The sequence below is a fragment of the Aotus nancymaae genome, unplaced genomic scaffold (assembly GCF_030222135.1).
Source record: "Aotus nancymaae isolate 86718 unplaced genomic scaffold, 86718_ANA_hifiasm-v0.15.2.pri h1tg000046l, whole genome shotgun sequence".
Lineage (NCBI taxonomy): Eukaryota > Metazoa > Chordata > Mammalia > Primates > Aotidae > Aotus > Aotus nancymaae.
Window position 1 is genome coordinate 3,523,901 of NW_026988460.1, and position 21,948 is coordinate 3,545,848.

General features: G+C 41.1%; 1 protein-coding gene and 1 pseudogene across 1 annotated transcript in view; both read right to left on the minus strand.

Moving 5' to 3' along the window:
- FRMD4B (FERM domain containing 4B) overlaps nucleotides 1-21,948 on the minus strand; it is a 354,838-nt gene that overhangs the window by 278,129 nt on the left and 54,761 nt on the right. The gene's annotated exons all lie outside the window — the stretch shown is intronic.
- On the minus strand, nucleotides 1,809-16,870 carry LOC105732327 (RNA-binding protein 43-like; annotated as a pseudogene).

Sequence of the window (21,948 nt, forward strand, 5' to 3'; positions counted from 1 at the left end):
TTTAATATAAAGGGGCAGATATTCCAGGTTTTGCAGGCTATATGATCTCTGTCACAACTACTCAGACTTGACTCCGCCATTACGTAACCAAAGCAACCATGGACAATGTGGAAACAAATGAGTGTGTCTGGATTTGACCAGCTTGCCCACAGGACACAGCTTCCTGAGCCCTCCCCTCTACACCATCTGTGGCCTCCCAGCATAAGGGCCAGTTCTCTGCATAGTTACAAAAGCTTCTCTAAGTAACCTCAGCAGCAGAGATGTTTGTGGCTCCCTCCAGCTCTAATTGGAGCTGAGAGTATATATGTCTTATTTCCACCATGAGAAATGGCTATTCTTGGTCAACACTATCTAGACAGTAATTCTCATATTCTTTCAAATGCAGCACATTTGAATATTAGCTTTCTACATCTGAAGTTTTTGGTCTCTCAAAATTCAATTTGCTACTCTACTAGAAGTTTAAATAGTTCTTTTCATTGTGTCTAGATCTAAAGCACTTCTCTCTGTGTGTGATATCCCCTGTCTGTTCTTTTTAAGTGACATTTTCATTGTTAAATTGCAAATTAGAGGTTTAATATTATCTCTTTTAGGCAATAAAGTAGTACAGTACACACCTCCACTTTAAGAAACAATAACACATAAAAATGTGAAATTGGTGAGGCATGGTGGTTCATGCCTATAATCCCAGCATTTTGGGAGGCTGAGGTGGGAGGATTGCTTGAAGCCAAGAGTTCAAGACCATCCTGGGAAACAGTGATACCACATCTCTAAAATAAATAAATAAACAAACAAACAAACAAATAAATAAACCAGCCTGGTCAACATAGTGAGACCTCCATCTCTAAAGTAAAGAGAAATTATGAAACAGTTAATGGTATTTGTAACGTTTGGGCTAGGATTTCCTTTATATAGAGAACTCCTTTTCTACTGAAATCATGACTGTCACATGACAATACATCCTGGATTTTTCCAGGAAAATCCAAGTTTTATCTGTTGTCTCTGAGAAATTAATAGAGTGCCACTTTTCCCTCTCAAAACTGTCTTGTCTGGATGATAAATAACATGGCATCCTTGCTGTAGGTGAAGTAGCCAAAATGATTGCTTCATTTATTTTATTCTTGGTAAGAGGCAGCCTGCTCTGGAGGCCTTCTCTGTATTATTCCAATGAATCCTTACAATATTTTGCTGAGGAGTGATGTCCTGAGGTTGGGTTTCTCTAAAAGCAGATCTTGAGACAAGGGGTGAGGGATGAGGATTTTTTCCTGGGAAATATTTCCAGGAAGCATAGGTAGGGAAGTGAGGAATGGAGTCAGGGAAGGGAAGGAAGCCAAACCATGGTGCCTTTATGAACAGTAACCAGAGTGCAAGTAAACAGAGCTCAGTCTCACCAGGAACTGTCTGAGGTGTGTGAGCACACCTCAGAATGTTCCCATGGAGGGGCTAGGAAGCCGCAGTTCTATCCTGCAGTTTTACTCCTCATTGGTTGAGGATCACTCCTGGAGATGTTCCCTCTCCTTCTCCCATGTCTGGCCTGTCCCATAGTGAGAAGCAGCTCACTCCTATGGCTAGAGAAAACCCTTAGGTAAAAGACACAAACATCCTTGTCAGTGTGCATGAGAACTGTCTGAAGACAACTTCTGGGGTAGGCCCAGGGCCACTAACAGCACAGCTACAGAAAGACTGAGGCTTGGCAAGGTTAAGTCACTTACCCAAAGCTACATAATTGGAGAGTGGTGGAGACAGAATCTTGACTCATGCATTCTGGCTCTGCAGAGCTTACCCTTAACCATGCATAGACCTCCCTGTGCCTACTCCTGAGTCACTCGTGCAGCATCCAATATCTGTGTGCTGGCCTTGTTTCTGGCCCGAGAGGCCCTGGCAATGGCTTGCTGTACAGCCAGGTAGCCAAGGCCTTTGCCACAGCCACCGACTGAGATACCCGTGGCAGGTGATTCCTCCTGGACTCTCAGGGAAATGACCGATGAACTTTTCTTCCTCTCCCCTCCTGCATTTCTCAGAAGTATAATAATTTCATATGGCTTCTCCCAAGACACCCTTGGGAGACCGCTCAGTCGGCTTGTCACAAAGTCAGCTTTCTCATCTATGATGCACTTCCTTGTATTTGCCTCCTCACCCTCCGTGCTCACTCTTTCTATTCACACTCGGACCTGCTTCCCCAGAACCGCACTCCTCCATAAAGTGCTAGTACCCAAGCTTTTACTTTATAATGGAACATAATCTACAATGCAGTTAAGTTTTGAAAAATGCCTACACCTATGTGACCCACCCCTGCATCCAGATCTAGAGCAACCATCAGTCCAGGAAGTTTCCTTAGGCCCCTAGGCAGTCAATCCACTCTTCTCACATTTCTAGGCAACCACTGTTCTATTTCACCATCAAGCTTTACCTGACCTAGAATGTCATATAAATGGAATCGTAGAATCTAACACATACACTTTTTCCTGGAAGAGCTGTTTTCCAGGGAACCTGGGTGAAGACTTACCTCTAACTTGGTATGTTTCAAGTTTTTCTCATAATTCTGGTCCACTGAAGTACATATACCACCTCCAGGGTAGACCAAAAGAATTATAAATGTTGGCATTTAAAGTTCATGATCAAAATATTTTCATTTAGTGAGTGATATTCAAAGCAATGACATAAGTGCATTATAGATCCTAATTTTTTATCTTCATAAGTCTTTGGGATAACTATTATTTTTGGCTTATAGATTAGCAAACTAAGGCTCCAGTTGGGCTAAGTAGCAACTTGAGATGGCATAATGTAATACTGGCAGGGTTGGGATTTTAGCCAGACTGCATCTGACTCCAAGTCCTATGCTCTTTCATAAAATACTCTACTTATAAGTTATCTGAACAGAAACCCCCCAACTATTAGTAACCATGTCTCTAAGGAAGTCCATAAGCAAACTTTGGCTCAGGATGCATAAAGCTAAAGGGACAAGGAAATTTGCAAAAGGAGGGCTCTCTCTGCACAAAGAAATTACTGCCTCATCTCCTGAGTAGAGCTTTAAAAGGCGCTACTCAGATCTATTAGAGATCCACCCCGTAGAAAGATTACTGGGTATCACAGAACATGATTGATCACTTATTCCCACAGCAGGCAGGTTGCTGAAACACTACCCTGGAAGCGAGAGAGAGTAAGCAGTGAATAGGTGAAGCCTCACCTTGATACATTTGGAAAAGTACACTATACCCTTTAGTTAACTCATGCACCCATTCAAATGTATTTATGGGGCAACTACCATGTCCAGATTCTGCTGCTCTCAATTCTGAGGTTACAGCAGCAAACAAGCCTGACCTTCTGAATAAATGATCAATTGATTTGTATTAAACTTTTGCTTACAGTAATTTAAAATACATGCTGGTCACTTTTTTTGCCTATTAATACCTATTTTGTCAGAAATGGGAAGGGTATGTTGGGCAGGAGGTCTTCTGGTAATAGGAGAGAGGTATTTTTTGACCATTTAGACAGCACCTCAAAAATATGCTAGCTTGGCAAGTCAGTGCAGTAGGATGACAAAACATCAGCACCCTTACCTGTAGGCTATCTGGAGGTCAGAAAGTAAACTGTAACCTATATATGATTACTAACGCTGATAAGACCTGGAAATGGTATTTTTCTTTTCTCTAAAACATGAAACTGGGACTACAGATTAAGTAAAGACCATGCAATACTCAGTATGCAATGGTTTGCAAGTGTTTTAAATGTAGGGACCCCATTCCTGTAGAAGTAGTCCTTCTAGGACAGGAAGAAAAAATGACAGAATCAGAATGTCACTATTTTGGAGCCCTTAATGAATTAATGGATCCATCACTGTTTGCCAGTAACCCAGAGTGACCACCTGATGCAATGGGGCTCCTGAGGGAACAACACACTATCAGTAAATCAGTCTTGAGAAAACAAAATTGAACCTGAATCTTATCAACTATCTCAATCCAATTACCAACGAGCATCACACAGAACACTGAATTACAACATGGCAATGAAATTAGCAAAATCCAGACTGAGAAATTCTGCAGGTCAAATAACCAATTTTCTTCAATGTCTAAATTGCAAAAGGAAACAACAAAAGAGATGGAGGGGAAACTTATAGATTAAAAGAGTTTTTATAGACATATCACCAAACCCCAAAAGTTGATGTTATTTGGACCTTAATTCAAAAACAATCTGCAGAAAATACAGAATTCCACGAGACATTTAGGTTAGCGTTGACAGGATTATTCTTAAATGTTAAAGGTGTAAGATTCTCTTTCTGAAAAATAGTCCTTATTTGTTGAGGATACACACTGAAATATTTTCAGAAGAAATGATATGATATCCGAGATGTGCTTCAAAATAATAAGTGGGGAAAAATGGGGTACTGATATAGCACAGTTGGCCATCCGTGGATAATTGTTGAAATTGTATGCTGGATACAGGAATGATTATCATACACTTTGCCTTTGTTTATGTTTGTAGTTTCTCAGAACACAAAGTTAAAACTAACAATCAGAAAAGCAAAAAACTTTTTTTTTTTTTGAGATAGGGTCACTCTGTTACCCAGGCTGGAGTATAGTGGCTCAGTCATGGCTCACTACAGTCTTGACCTCCTAGGTTCAACTGGTCCTCCCATCTCAGCCTCCTGAGTAGCCAGGACTACAGGCATGCACAACCACACCCAGCTAATTTTTTTTGTTTTTATTTTTTTATAGAGTCAGGGTCTCTCCATGTTGCCCAGGCTGATCTCGAACTCCTGGGCTCAAGCCATCCAACTACCTTCGCTTACCAAAGGGCTGGGATTATAGTGTGAGCCACACATGGCTGGCTAGAATTCTTTTAAACAATAAAACCTTAAGTAGAATCCCAGTCTTCTGGGCAAAGTGAAAGTTAGAAAGCCAGAACATGCTTATTTGTCCCCATCTCCCTCAGAGGTCCTAAGGCACTGGTAAGATGGATAGAACATGGGCTTTGGAGCCAACGAGAAGTGGAGGTACTCCCTGGGTCTGCAATTTGATGTGTCATTTTGGTTCTCTGACCTCAACTTTCCCATCTCTGGAAAGAAGTTAATAAAGCTAAGAAATGCTTCACCAAGAAGCACTTGTGACTTAGTAAGAGAGCTAGCATCTGAGTGGTAAGTAGCATGATTTGGACCCAAATCCATCTGCCTCTTAAAATCCATGCTCACAACCACCACACCACACAGTCTTCTATAGTGGCACCCCATCACATCCAGTAGAGACCTAGGTTCAAAAAAAGTTGTTTCACTCACTGTAGGCAGTAAAATCTGTGGTCCCCCAAATCAAACTTCCCGTGTTTCAATCCGAGCTCTCCCATTACCAGCTATGATTGTCGGCAAGTCACCTGACCTTGTCAAGCCTTCATTTTTAAATCTATAACATAGGTTAATAAAAGAATGTACCTAGGGTTTTTTTTGTGAGAAATAAGTGACACAATCACAACACAGTGTCTCAGCTCTTCTCAATCCCAATATATACCTCCCACCTCCAGAAGAAGAATATGACTGGTCTGTCCAAGCACCACACTCTCCTGATCGTGACTAGTTTAGGCATGGGTACAGAATCCACACATCCATGGGATCCTAGCAGAGGACTTTCTGCTGCAAGTACTAAAAAAGAGAGTGCCCTTTCCTCTTGGAGATTGATGAATTAGGAGTCAGCCAGGAACTGTCAGGCACTGACCAAGGTGGAAAAAAGCAGAACCAAGAGATGCACTCACCTGGGCCTGAAGCTATCCCAGGAAGTTTTAGTCACACCTGCAATAAATTCTCCTGTTGGTCTAAGCCATTCGGAACTGAGTAACAGAGTTTTTGACAAAGAGCAACTGTGTAATCAATGTTAGCTATCTCTTGAAACATAAAAACAGATCAAATTTTTCCTGCTACCTTTTACTCTGTTGCCTTGCTTGGGTTATTTCTTTTTATTGAAAGTATTTTTTTTTTTAATTACAGGTCATTTCAGATATATGCAAAAGCAGAGAAAAAAGCATATGAACCCTCACGAACTCCAACAATTATCAATTCATGAATAGTCTTGTTTGGACTATGCCCCTCCCACTTCCCTTTTCATTTATATTTTTCAGATCCTTTTATAGTGTTTTAGTGTCTATAGTCGTAGACACTGTTGGTGGCCTACCCATCACCCCCAATTATTCCACCCAATGATGTTTATTCCTTAACTTCTTCTATGCAACCAGAGATACAGACCTGTTTGTATTTAAATCCCAGAGATAGACCTGTTTGGTCTAGGGGTAATTTCATTCCCCTTATCAGTAACAGGGTCAGGAATGCACTAAATATTGGGTGCTGAAACATGAAAGGGACACTACTGGAGAAGGGAGATACCTATGGACAATTTTCTGCTCTCCTTAGGAACAGCTACAAAAAATTTTTCTTTTTCCTATGAATGCTATTCTGTCTGGATGTGATGCTCAGAACCAGAGCAGCTATATTTGCTAGATGAAGCTATTTCCAAAGATGACAGAGGACAGGAGGAAGGAAGCTGAGACCTTAATAATATTATTCAGTGACTGAATCAAGCAAGACAAAGGCCTGCTCCACCTCGACTTGCTGTTCTGAGAGTTAAAAATCTGCTTCATTGTGTAATTCTGTTTGAGTCCAGCTATCTGTTATTTGATGTTGAAAATATCCGACTTTGCCATCAGTAGACCTATGACCTGTATAGTCTGAGTTTCAAAAGCTGAGTAAGGAATCATACTGGGATGATGTAGCAAAGATATCCTAAAATACAGTGACTTCAACCATATGGAAGTTGATTTCTTTCTCATGTTAAGGGTTTGCAGAGGTGTTCCTGGACAGGTTAAGGCAGCTCTACCATCATCAGGGCAGAGTTTCATCTACCATCCTTAGCATCCAGCTTCCCTCTTCTCATCTCAGCCAGCTGTTCTGACTCCTACAAGCACATACACATTCTGGCCACTGGGAAGAAGAAAGAAACATGCAGGCACCCAATCTCTTTAAAAATAAAACCCATAGATTAATCTCAGTGACATGGCTGCAACCAACTGCAAGAGAAGCTTGGGGACGTAGCTGTTATTCTAGGTGGCCATTTGCCGGATTTATTGCTACAAGGAAAAGGTAGAAATAAATATTGGAACACAGCTACAATGGTCATAAAGAGTCATCAGAATGCAGTATAGGAAGTCTCAGCTACAGAAGAACCAGAGAGGGTTAATCTGATTTGGTTCAACTGATTCTTTAATTAAAACAACTCAGAAATGAAAGCAAAATGGAAAAGAAATGTTCTTAAGTGCCCCCACAACATGATTTAGCAGAATCTATTTGCTTAGATATAGGTAAAACTATACACCCCTTTCATCTCTTCTTTTTAGGTAAATCCCAGAAGGATCTCAACAATCAGCAATACCTTGTTGGCCTAGTTTATTACGTTGTATATGTGAAGTAACTGGACTTCACTGATTTTCCTTGATTTCAAATCTCTTTTCCTCAGTTAAAATGAACGACAGTGGTTTAATTATATTCTGCTCACTGGTCACCAGTATCCCATAGCAAGCTCCTACTCTACAAGATTATTATTAACCACAGTAATTCAATTTATGGAAAAGTAAAGACAGACAAATAGAGAAAAATGATAGAGCTAAGAGCACAGTATTCTACAGCCCAGCTGAAATGCCTGTTGATAAAGGCTTTGTATAGTTAAGGCACAAGTGAGACTTTGATTTAGCAGCAGCAGGTTTTAAATGATGCATGAGAAGCCACCAGAGCAAATCCCTTTCCTATGGTCCCCTCAGGGTCAAGTACCTTGCTTCAATTATAATTTCACCAAATTGCTGTGTTGCAGCAAATGTTTCAGATTAACAGCAGTATAGCACAGTTCTCTGTGGGACGGAATCAGAAAATCTAGTTCAGAGGTTTGTGGAAATATACCCCAAGATACCCAGCTGCAAAACACATTAGAGACTCGAAGATGATGGGAATATTTCTGATCAGTATTCTCCAAAGAGATTACTTTTGCAGAAAACAAGTTTATTATTTATGGTGGTAAATAATATTTCTCAGCGCAGCCAAAGAAGTTTCTTGCAATTACATTGAGAAGGCACCACAGTGCAGTTCATTATGGAAATCATATTTACATTAATAGGGAAAGCTTTTGTTTTGCCAAGATGTGTATTTCTTTCTAAAGCATACTCATTATGAGTTTGCAAGGAGATACTAAAACGTTTGGCTTGTCTTCACATTCCAAATGACTCTATTCCTTGGGGAAGCATTCTGTATAGAAAACACCATTTTGCAAGTTCTACTTCAAGTTACCAGTCCAGTATTTTTTTAAATTTAATGTTTTATTTGAGAAGAAATAATTTCAATTCTAGGTGGTCTTTGGTTGAGAAAGTTGAAAGGTTGAGGGTTTTATTTAAAACGAAGAATGTTACTTGTGATCTTAAGGGAAAGTTCATTGGTATTAGTAAAGCTCTAGGGAGCTGGTAAGCTTCAATTGATGAGCAATGGCCCTAGGTGAAATTAGTCCTAGAGTTGCAACAAATTATCTCAGTAGATGTAGACAAAACTGGTCTCAGGCTACAGCAGGCAGTTTCAGTAGCCAGGCTCACAGAGAACTACATTCTTAGGGCAATGTTAGACGACCCTGTACTTTTCCCCTCTAGCTTCTTGACTCTGTTTTAGTTGGACATGGCAAGAACAACCCAATTCATACGATCAATTTGCACAATTATAACAAGAGAACCAACAGTTTATGTAAGCATTTGGGCTACATAATTAGTAGTAAAACCAACCCACATGGCCAGTAGGCTTGAAACAATCGAATTTAGTTAAATAATGATTACCTGCATCAGAAATACTGTCCATCTAAGCAGTTTCCCAAGTGATTTTTGCTAGCACTCTAATTCTACATGGAGTAAACCCAACTGTAAATGTTAAGAAATTGCTCATGGCAGAATAGCCATCTTCCAAACTTCTCATATGTTAAGGCTACTTCTTTTTCTAATAATTTGGAGTTACAGAGAAAGTAAGAGTCTTTCAAGGTTTGGTGAGGTTTTTTCAAAGTTTTATTCCTTAGATATATCTTTGTAATCAAATACTGGGCTAAGCCCCAGCCTCATTCCTTGTGAACTGGATAATGTCAGAAAAGTGTTTCAACTTCTCCAAATGCTAGTTTCTTCAGCTATAGCATGAAGATAGTTAACGCTGACCAAGAAGGGTGGTCATAAGGATCATTGAGATAAAGTGTGTAAAGCTAGCCTCATTCATGGCAATGGTCGCTGCTCAGAAAGAGAAAGCAGCCCTTATCACCATATTGCTGAGATTTTATTAACAAACCTTTTGCCCTGTTAATTTCATGCCCCCTTTTTAAAATAGGTAAGTGTCAGAAGAAGATCCTGTAATGTCAGTGTGTATCCTATAAAGGTTAATTAGGACCCTGAGGTATCTCAGACTTAATTGTTTATATGCCCATTTAATAATTCTTTTCTATTTACTCCCCGCTTTTGTTTCCAAAATAAATGTCTCTTTTCTAAGCTCTAAGTGAAAAGCATGTGACCATTCCTCAATGAACTCCTTTACATGTTTTGGTTGTTTGGCTGAGAACCAGCTTGAGTACTTTTTAGACAAATTGTGGTGATTTCACCATCCAGTCTCTTCTGACTCAGAATATGGAATTTGTTCAGTGTGCTTTCAAAAAACCCACACTTCTGTTTCAGATAAAGTAAAACATCTGTGTTGAGAACAGGTGTTTCTCCACTTCTAGAAGTCTCAGGGACTAAGGTCCTGACTGACTCCAAAGAGTTACTGCTTCTTTATAGATTCCTGTGGGAGCTATATTTATTCTACTTTCTCCCCTCACTCGTAAAATTTCTGTCTCTCTCTTTTTTTTTTTTTTCTAAAAGAGAAATTGCTTTTACTCACAAAGATTCGTTGAGCCTCTCTGACAGCTAGAAATGATCCTTCCATGGAGGCTTCCACTAGCTTCCAAAGGACTGAAGCTTAAAGTTGGGATTTTCTTTTTCAGGTTCATCACCAGAATTTCTAGAGTAACTTCACTCCCAAAAACAGAACGATCAAGGATAGCATTTACAGAACTGAAGACCTTGTCACTAAAATGAGACTATGAGTTCAGCATGTCAGGCCTTCCTTGCTAGCTGGTGTTTCTTTTGTCTGATGACATTCTCTGCAACTTTTTTTTCTTTGCATATTACATATGCAACTCCCTTGGTTTCTGTTGGATATATCACATCTTCAACATCTCCACCCTCATTCTTAATATCTTGGGAGTGCCTCTTCACTAATATGGCCAATAATATGGCCTCTTCACTAAAAAGGCCAACCAGAAGACCAGCAACTACAACTGTTCCTTCAAAGCTTTGGATTCCTTGGCATTCAAAACTGATGCCTTTCCGATATTTCCATTCCTGGCCAATGCACCAAAATGTTACAGTTTTGCCAATGCACCGCAATGTAGCAGTCTCTCATAGCCTGTAGCCTGAGATATCATCTGAAGTTCCATCTCACTACCAAGAAAGTTAAGAAGCGTGGACACCAAGGGTAAGGTTGGAGCGAAAGTTTAACAAGTGAAAGAAGAAAGCTCCCTGCTCCAGAGAGGGGACCTGGAATAGTGTTGCCACCTGTCCAGTTTTAAGAGGACATCCCATGGGGACTTGCCATGGGTCAAATGTTCATGTATTACCATATTGGGCATATTGGGAGAAGAGAGCTCCAAAGTACCAGAAGCTTGATCCATACTGATGGCTGTAGTAGCATGTCCAAGCTTTGAAGTGAGTCTTTCTTTTTTTTTGGCAAGGGATGGAGGGGTGGAATCTTATTTTTCACTAATTCCTCTGTGCATTATTTCTAAAGAAGAGAAATTTGGGATCTAACTTCCATACAGCAGGGGTTATGCTCATTCATCCCACTCCTTATGATTCTAAATTAAAGAGAAAGGATGTTCCTCAAAGGAATGAAGGTTAGAGGAACATCTTTAGCCCTTCTCTCCAGGAGTAATTTATCTGACAAGGATGGCAGAAGACCAATTATTGGCCTCTGCTTTCTTTGGCCTTCTCTCTTCCTATACTGCATACCTCCAGCAAGCATGTATGCATTCTTGGGCTTGACGAGGGTGAGGTCAGGTGCAGTTTTCTAACCAGCTGGTGGCTCTGTCCACTCTACTAAGTCAATTCTTCCCAAGCTTAGGCTCCAAAGTCCAGTTTCAGGGTTAGAATATAATGAAGTCCGTTTTGACTTCCAGTCTAAACTATATTCTACAATATGGCTTTATTGGCAATACAGCGCATAGCTGAATCTCCATCTCACTCCTTATCCTGAACCTGGAGATTCGATTATCTCCCACAAACCCCACACCTGATAAGGTTTTCATATAGCCATCTTACATCTGACCCTAATTTGCCTCTCCAGTCATATCGATCTCTCTTTTAATCATCCAAGTATATATGCCTTTATTTTCCCAACATCCTTAGGTTTTTGTGTCCACTGAAGATTCAACTGGTGGCTTATAACCCATCCATGTGGGCATTCAGAGTGTTTTTTAATCATGAGTTTAATATAACTAATGTAATTTATAAAAATCTGTCATTGCTGAATATGACATAAAAATTTAGGTGAAAAGCAAAGTAGCTTTGGGCAAGGGGTTGAAGAAGTGACCCTATGCAAGGTTTAGTCAATAAGGAGAATATCCAGTAAATTCAGCAAGACAAGGCTGCTTCTACTAGTCCCACCTCTAGCAAGTGTTATTGATCTTTCAAGGGTTCTCTCTTAGGCTGCCCAGATTTCTCCCATCACAGCCTTCTCCCATCCTGCTATGTAACTTCTTTTCTCCTTCTTTTCCAACCTTCCCTACACAATTCAAAAGTTAGAGATGCCCTACAGTCATCCAGCTTCTCTTCTAAACTGCAAATGCGCAAGGGATGGTAAAGCCCATCAGTGATTTATACAATGGTCTGAATTACTTGCTCTCCTTTGTTTTCTCATCTTCAGTCTGGTCTTAGCTCAGGTATTGCTATAGAGTCTTGAGTACATGTGACAGAAACCTGTCCTAGCAAACTAAAGTTAATCAGAAAGGAAGAAAGAAATGTATTGGAAAGGCTTTAGATAGCTCCTAGAATTAAAGATAGAGTGAACAATACAATTCTGGTAGAGCAGGAACCAGGATATGTCTGGGGAAATTCAGTAGCATGAAGTCACAAATGGTCATTCCAAAACTACCATCTGATCACCTTGAGTCAAGTTCCTGAGTATTGCTGCTCATTCCTGCAGTGGGACTCATTGTTTTAGTGTGTGTCCAATGGGGAATTGGGGATCATTCCGTGACTGACAGTTTATTAAAATCTCCAGCCCAAAGAAAGGAAAACCAGGGGAACAGTGGAGTCCTTGGTACTTCATCTATGAGCATTTCTGTCCTCAAAGCTACAAATCTAAATGCTGCATAATATGATTACAATAGCAAATGTTCGACACTGCAAAAACCAAAGAATTACAATTAAAAGATATGTTCCAATACCTTGATTGCTTTAAACACTGGAACACTGCTGCCAATCTCGTGTGCTATTATTCGTCCATTCAGTCACCATTTAGATATATTAAGCACATGCCACATGAGGGGCAAGAGTGAACAAGATAGACAGGGTTCCTGCCTTCACAGAGACTACTATATGGTGTGAAGAGGGACTGTTTAACGAGCACTTAAACCAGGGATAAAATGCTATGAAAGGGGAAAGGGAGGATGGTAAGAGAGCCTATAGACAGAGCAAGTCATGTAGTCCAGGAATTCTAAAGGCTTAGGGAAGAAGTGGCTTTTAAGCTTTGACCAAAAGAATGTGTTTGAGGGAAAAAGAAAATGTCTTGGTGTTGGTTCCTAAGTCACACAATACATAGCAATGTGACCTCAGGTGTGCACCCTTACCTCTTAGGGCCACAGTTCTTAATGTATAAAATGGGGCCAGGGCCGGGTGCGGTGGCTCACGCCTGTAATCCCAGCACTTTGGGAGGCCGAGGCGGGTGGATCACGAGGTCAACAGATCGAGACCATCCTGGTCAACATGGTGAAACCCTGTCTCTACTAAAAATACAAAAAATTAGCTGGGCACGGTGGCGCGTGCCTGTAATCCCAGCTACTCAGGAGGCTGAGGCAGGAGAATTGCCTGAACCCAGAAGGCAGAGGTTGCGGTGAGCCGAGATCGCGCCATTGCACTCCAGCCTGGGTAACAAGAGCAAAACTCCATCTCAAAAACAAAAAACAAAAAACAAAAAACAAAAAACAGGGCCAGGTTATTACTTACCTTGTTAGTGCTGTTGTGAGGATCAGAATCTGAGTTATCAAAAGCTAATTTCCTGAACTGTGCCTATATTTTTTCCTTTGCTCGTAATAGTGTTGGTTACTGAACAAGACTCAATTATATAATGATCATTTGTTACCTATCAGGACTTTTTTGGTTATAGATGAATGAATCCAAGTATGACAATCTCTAAGCAAAAAAGGGAAACTTAGAGAAACTATTTTGATATTTTATGTAACAGTTAGGCAGTAAGAATGGAAGGGAGGAAGAGGGGTCTTGGAAAGGATGTAGTCAGGGGCTCAAATGCAGCCAAGATGATTAACTCTTTCTACACGTCAACTTCAATTTCTGGCTCACTGACTTTTCCTGTAAGGAGGAAAACTTGGCCATAGCAACTCTCAAGCTTCACCTTTCGCAACCTCAGTCCCTTCAGAAAGAAACTCTCAACCTTTAGGATCCCATATTCAAGAATCTGATCCCAGAGAAGGGCTTCAGTTGACCTTGCTGGAATCAGGTACTCGCCTCTGGATAAACTAGCAGTCAGCAGAAAACAGGGTACTACAGTATAAAACAGTGGGTCCTACAGCAATCAGGGAAACAGGGCTTAAAGAGCCATTCTCAAAAGAAAGAGACACGGGTTAGCCAAGCATAAAATCCCACAAATGTAGACTAGATTTTTTTTTTTAACGCAAATTTCTTCTCTAAAATGATGCTAAAGCTGCAACTAATTGAATAGACAAAGCACACAAATTCTCTTAAAAGCTAAAATTCTGTTTGGGGACAAAAATCTTCACCTGGGTTTTAGAAATCACTGAGCACACATTCATTAGTTTTGCTCATGCAAAAGTTTTCCTGCAGACGTATAGTTCAATGCCCAAAGCGAATTCCTTAGACTCTAGCTTGCTTTAAGGGGGAGGGGGAATGGTGGGGTAAAAGCTATAGTGAGATACAATATTTAAAAAATAACCCTCAACAGGCATTGTTGCTGAGAACTTCTCTGTGGCCCTAACTAAGAATATCACAGAACTTGGTAAGCTAAGTTAGGAATTACGGGCCATGCCCTGGAGACTTCTGAAGTGTGTGTGCTCCCATACTTAATGATCAAAACCACACTCCCACAGGTGACTGTTTTGTGAAGATGACTAAGAAGGAGTGAGAAGGAGGAGAAAGAGGGAGAGGAGGAAGAAGAGAGAGAGGGAGGTTAGGGGAAAAATGAAGGAGAGAGACAGGAAAACGACAGCAGTCTGACCTGGACAATGCTATAACATCTTCCTTAAAAGAGCATGTTTAATGTGAACATTTCAACCAGTGGAGATTTTTCTAGAAGCCTACCAATGCCAATTTCCTTTTAACTGAAGAATCAAATCTTTCACCAACAGTTCCTAAAATCTATTAGAGAGAGCAGGAAGTACATCCTTCATCCAGGGATTGTTGAAGTGCGGAGCTCGCGCCACTGCTTGAGATGACCTCGGGTGATTCCCCATAGGGGTGCCTAAATAACACTGCATACCAGGGTAAACAGTTACTCCTTTTTGGTTCGCTTCTGATCCCTCTGAATTAATATGTGATAGTGTTTGGCACCTTTACATATTCAGTACTTCTCTAACACCAATTCTATCCCCGGTTGTACAGAAAGAGCAGACACTTGGCTAGGGATGAGGACCCAGATAGAACTGAGTAATAGTGGTGTGTTTCGTTGCATTGAATATCCTGATAATGTTTAATTTTAGGTTAGGAATATCAGCCTTCCTTTGAGAGTAGGCATGTAAAGTTGCTTCATAAATTTTTTTTTGTAGTTCAAAAAAGGCAGTAAATTAAAAGAAAAATATCAACTGTGGTGGTACCAGATGTTCCAAAAGTACTCTCTTAGTCACTAAGTATGCATGTTTCTAGGTCCATAGGTCAAAAGGAAGACTCCATGTTCCCAACCCATGTCAGTGTGAGGATAACAGTCAAATATTTTAGGTGAGAAGAGTGCCTGTGGCTTCCCCTGGATTTTAAAATAAATCTTAAGAGCTGCTTCTTTCCTTCAGTCCAAGACTGTGTTTTCCCTTATGAAGTGCTTACACTGATGATAATAAAGATTATAATGATTTAGAATCCCATAGAGGTTTCCTCTGAAAATCTTTAGTATTAGATGGTATTTTGGAGTCTGTGATAGAAAGTATGCCAAGGTTCAGGATTTGACTAACGGAAAGCTTAAAATGGACTGTAGATGTGCCTCACCTCATATTAATGATGAAACACTGGAAAATATGGGACCATATTAGGAAATGGTCACCAAAGGGACATTTCCCTACAGTTCATGCTGGGAAACTTCATGAGGAGAAGACACAGAAAACCTGGAAACTGCTGGTGGAAAAATAGTTATAGATCTCTTTGCCAACTTCTAAAAATAAATAGCAATAAATGTTAACCAACTGTGGACCCTTATAGTTATTTTAAAAATCAACAGAAATAAAATGGAAGACTTGATTTCCATTACGATGACCTTATCAGAAGCCCCAAATTATTTTATTTGAAAGAAAATGTCACTTAAAAAATAAAAACCAGTTACATTCAACAAATAAATAATGAAACCAGAACCCTGCTCAGTGAGGCTTTTGTCGGTTCAGCTTGCAGATTTGGTTCTCCTTGAAATAAAATATGTCTTAGCTTTCTCTTCCCTTAAACAAAAACTCACGGCAACTGCATTTATTACATTCTCCTGTGTCTTTGGTCTTCCTTCTTTCTTTAAGAAATCTCTCTTCTTTTTTATGGTACAGGTCTTTTAAAAAAATTACCTCAAAATCTTTTGAGAAAGGGGTAGGATGTTTTGAGCAAGGGATGGGAGGTTAAAATAATCTTAGTGCATTTATTTAGCAGCTTACAAATACAAGGACTGAAGAGCAATGGAAGAATGATTTAACAGTTCAAGACAAAGAAGAAGTGTTCATAAGCCTCTGTAAGATTGACTGCCCAGTCAGATTCTCACAGGGGCTGGATAGGGGAGGTGGAGGCCTGCCTATAAGACATAATGCATTCTAGAATTATACCAGGTGCTATTATATATTTGTACTAGGTGCAATTATTATGAGATCTTTGAGGTGTTGATTTTCTGGCTGGAAACCTCTGTGGCCAATGGTACCTTTGCCTGAGTTCTTGTCCTGTGTCCAGAAAGACTGAGGTACGCAGACCAGAGGAGGGTAAACAAGATGAAGTGGAGCTTTATTAAGTGTTAGAACAGCTCAGAGAAGACCTGCAGTGTGTTTAGCTCCTGTGTGTAGGCAAGTCGCCCCATCAAGTGCTCAGCTCTCAGCAGAGAGGAGGCTCTGGGGAGGGCTGCTTCTTTCTACAGCTGATATTCCTGATTCTCTGCAGGACCTTGAAGCTCTTAGCAGAGAAGATAGCTCCTCTCTGCTGCTTGTTGTCCTGATGTCTCCAGCTATCAGCAGAGAGGATAACTCCTCTCTGCAGCTGGTCGTCTCATCATCTTTCCATCCTCTCTGTCCTCTGCCCTGCTCTGGCTGAACCTGAGGCTTTTATGGGCCACAGAGGAGGGGAAGTATGTGCTGATTGGTCCATGGCTGGCCATGGGCCGGCCCAGGAAAAAGCACTATGAGTTCCCCCTCCAGTAGGCAGAGCTGGCAGCTTGGCCCTCAGGTTTCAGGTCTGCCCCTGCCTGAAGGTGGGACTTCTCTGGGAGCTTGCCCCTTTCTTCCCAGGAGCCTGTCTGCCTCCCATGACCATCCATGGCATCGAGCTGCTGTCACCAAGGGGCAACTGCAGGCCAATACCCAGCTGTGCTGAGCTGCCCTCAGCTTCCCCTCCCATGCACATTTATGCCCAAAAGGTGGCAGGGAGCTGGCATATCAGCACTACCCTGAGGGTGCACACACCTGGCTGGGCTGTGACAGTGCCTGGGCTTGGTCTCAACTCCACTCAGAGATTGAAGTGGGAGCTGGGAGTGGGGAGAGGCCAGGCAGCCAGAGCAGGCACCTCAGAGCCTGCAAGGGCTGGGAGTGCAGGGATGCCTGGGTCTACAGCCCCAGTTTGGACAGCTGCAACTGTACCAGGGAGGGGGGGCTTCTGCCTGCTCTGTGGAGCAGGAGGCCCAGATCTGCAGCCAGGATGTGGGCAGCTGCAGCCCCACCAGAACAGGGCTCCTGCCTACTTCCAGCTCCCGGAAGCACAGGAGTGCTTGGGTTGCAGCCACAGCTTAGGCAGCTGCAGTTGCATCTTGGGAGCTCCCACCCCACCAACTTGGAAGGGGCAGGGCTCTCACTTGTCCCTGATTCCTGCTGGCTCCATGGAGCACCTGGCCCAGCCCCCTCACAGCCTGGGATTGGAGCTCCAGGTCCTTTCTGGGCCTGGGCCAGTATCGCGGGCAGGAACGATGTTGCCACTAGTTCCCTGTGTGGCCCTGGTGCTCAGGGGTGACACAGAGCTCCCCCTCACCTTACGACCCAGTCCAGCCTCACTGCAGTGGCCCCCAGGGCAGCGAGCTGCAAGTTGGGGGCTGTCCACCTCCTCCCTGTGCCCTCTCTGCAAGGTTCAGTGTGATGGCACCGGCCGCACCAGACAGTCCACTGCTGCCATCACTATTACGTATTTCGCATTTCTCTAACACCAGTACATGCAGACAATATATATTCAAGAATATAATAATTACAGATGATTCTACAATGCATTCTACAATACAATGCATAGTGGTGGTACACATATACAAACATTGGCTCCATGGGGCAGTTCAATAGAACAACTGCATGTAGTTTCCATGTTGGGCATATAGATTCCTGCTTTGAATTTTTCCCAAGTTGGCTGGAAATTTGGTTGTTGTTTTTAATATAAAACATCAGGTTTCTAACTGTTGCCAACTAATTAAAAAAAATTTTTATTTTTTCTGTAAGTTATTAGGGTACAGGTGGTATTTGGTTACATGAGTAGGTTCTTCAGTGGTGATTTGTGAGATTTTGTTTTACCCATCACTGAGCAGTGTACACGGCACCATATTTCTAGTCTTTTATCCCTCACCCCTCTCCCACTCTTCCCCTCAAGTTCCCAAAGTCCACTGTATCATTCTCATGCCTTTGCGTCCTTATACTTTAGCTTCCCTAAACATTTTTTTAAACACTATATGGACAAAAGAAAACATCTATAAGCTAGATTCAGCCTGTGGATTGCTGGTTTGCAATCTCTGCCAGGTAACTGAGCCATTAAGCCTTGGGAATTGAACTCATAACATCACTCTGGAGTGAGCAGAAGAAGATTTACATTGAATCTTGAAAATAAAGCAGGGGGAAATGTACCTAAGGAGAAGAGAGAGACAGTGGCAGACATACTACATGGAGAGGAAAGCATAAAAGAAGCCCCAAAGCAGGAAGGCTCCAGGCGTTTGAACAAACATTGAAGACATTAGTTTGGTTAGAAGAGGAAACCCATATACTGAGGTGAGGCAAAATAGCAAATGTTAAGAAGTGATGCTTGCTCATTTCTACTTGCCAGAATAATTTCACAAAGCCCCTGACTCTGTGAATACATGCAACTCTCAGAAAGATGCTTTGAAAAGACAAAACAGGATAGACAAAAGACAAAACATGCCCCCACCCCCAACATCTCTTGCTTGAGTCACTGTATTCCTTAAGAGATAAATGACCCTAGACCTTGCCTTTCTCTACACTTAAGATAATGTGTGACAGGGTTAGTGATTATGCCTCTGTAATCTACAACAGATGTGCTCTTACACCCAAACCTTGATGTGATTCTGCTTTAATATGATTTCTGAACAAGTCTGACGTGATTTTGCAGGTACTGAATCTCCACCACCTGTACATGAGCACTGGGCTGAAACAATGTGCTGGAGCAGCCTCGTGGAGCCTCTTTAAAGGGTGGATCCCAGGCTATAGGTCCGAGTCTATAGTCCTCAGTAAGACTTCTGAATAAAACTAACTTTAAGGTTTTTTTTTCTTTAGATGAGAAAGTTAGAGATAAGGCGTGTAAAACAAATGAAGGATCAGATAGATAAGGATCTTAAATATTAAGCTAAGAAATTTGGATTTTATTTCATAGGCAAGGAAGGCTTGGAGGTCTAGAGATTGGGTTTTTCAATAAAACTAACCCAGCCTATTTGGAAGAGAAAGAGACTGCAGGAGAAGAGACTGGTTAGGAGACTCCACTCTCTCAGGAGAACTGGTGGAGGCAAGAGGAATGGAAAGCTAGTGAATGAGACAGATCCATGGCAATGATAAATCCATAGGACTCATAATCTGCTTCCTCTTAGAAGATGTCAAAGATCACTCTTCTGTTTGGGGCCGTTGGTATTTGCAGGCATCCTAGTGTAAGTATCCAGGAGGGCATTTGGAACCTGAGTTTAGGAGGCTGTCCAGAGATGCTGAGGCAGTTGGAGTGCTAGCCACATGAGGATGGCCCACAGACAAACAGCCCAAGGGAGAGGATCTCGAGAGAGAGGAAGCATAAACCCGGAAGATGAATACCCAATATCTATGTTTCTTACAGCTTACTTCAAAAACCTTGCTAAATTGAGAAACCACTACCCTTGAATTTGTGATTAAGTGATCTCAAATAAAAATGCATTCTATTTTATTTGTATTATTATTATTGTATGTATTGCCTAATTTAAATGTGCTCATTGTAAAATTTAATCTCTTCAACCAGATTAGGTTTTAACAGGAAGAAGAAAGAAAGAAAGAAAGGAAGAAGGAAGGAAAAGGAAGGAAGGAAGGGAGGGAGGGAGGGAGAGAGGAAGAGAGAGAAACAGAGAGAAAGAGAGAGAAAGAGAGAGAAAGAGAGAGGAAGAGAGAGAAAGAGAGAGAAAGGAACTTTGGAGTAGATATTGCCTTGTCAAAAGTAGTTAAAATGGAGCCCTGTTAAGGGTCTGATATTACCTGAAGGCTCTTTCCAGTCCCATAAGTAAATAACACCAGAGCTTTTGTCCAAAAATCCATTTTATAGCCAGAGAAACTGAAGGCCCTCCAATTCAGAATTCACTTGACAGGTATCAGCTGCTTTACCACGCAGCCAGAGCTTGGCTCTCTGACAGCTTCACACCGTGTTAGAAAGATGCCACCAATTAAAAATGCACCCACCTCACAGTACAGAAATAAACTCTTAACTTCTATGGTCAACTGATTTTCTTCAAAGGTGCCAAGCTGATTCAATAGGGAAAGCATAGTTTTTTCAACAAATCATGCTGAGACAACTGGATAGCCACATGAAGATAATAAAATTGGACCCCTACTTCATACCACATAGAAAAAAACAACTAAAAGTGTATCGTAGACCTAGCTATGAAAGTTTAAGGTATAGGCTGAACACAGTGGCTCACTCTTGTAATCCCAGCACTTTGAAAGGCCAAGGTGGGTGGATCACGAGGTCAGGAATTCAAGACCAGCCTGGCCAACATAGTGAAACCCCATGTCTACTAAAAATACAAAAATTAGCTGGGTGTGGTGACAGGTGCCTGCAATCCCAGCTACTTGGGAGGCTGAGGCAGGAGAATCACTAGATCCTAGGAGGTGGAGGTTGCAGTAAGCCGAGATCATGCCACTGCACTCTAGCCTGGGTGACAGAGCTAGACTCCATCTAAAAAAAAAAAAAAGTTTAAGGTATAAAACTCTTCAAAAAAAAGACAGTAGTAAATCTTTGTGACCTTGGGTTAGGCAACAATTCCTTAGATATGACACCCAGCACAGGCAGTAAAAAAGAAGATTAATAAATTAAATATCACCAAAATTTTAAAAAATTTTCTGCTTCAGAGGACACTATCAAGAATGTGAAAAGACAAATCACTGTCTGAGAGAAATATTTGCAAATCACATCTCTAATAAGAAACTTATATCCAGAATATATAAATAATTCTTATAAATTAATACAATGACAACCCAGTCTAAAAATTGACAAAAGATTTGAATAGACATTTCTCCAAAGAAAATATATAAATGAGTAATATATATATGTGTGTGTGTGTGTGTGTGTGTGTGTGTGTGTGTATATATATATATATATATAGAGAGAGAGAGAGAGAATGAATATATAAATATATAAAGGAGCCAATCTAAATATGGGCAAACAATTTGAATAGACATTTCTCCAAAGAAAATATGTAAATGAGTAGTAGGTGCATGAAAGATGCTCAGTCTCATTATTCATTAGGGAAATGCAAATCAAAACCACAATGAGTTGCCACTTTATACCTACTGGAATGGCTATAATAAAAAAGACAGATATATATGAGGCCAACAAACATATGAAAAAATGCTCATCCTCACTGATTATTAGAGAAATGCAAATCAAAACCACATTGAGATACCACCTCATGCCAGTTAGAAGGGCAATCATTAAAAAATCTGGAGACAACAGATGCTGGAGAGGATGTGGAGAAATAGTAACACTTTTATACTGTTGGTGGGAGTGTAAACTAGTCCAACCATTGAGGAAGACAGTGTGGCGCTTCCTCAAGAACCTAGAAATAGAAATTCCATTTGACCCAGCAATCCCATTACTGGGTATATATCCAAAGTATTATAAATTGTTCTACAATAAAGACACATGCACACGTATGTTCATAGTGGCACTGTTTACAATAGCAAAGACCTGGAACCAGCCCAAATGCCCATTGACAATAGACTGGACAAGGAAAATGTGGCACATATA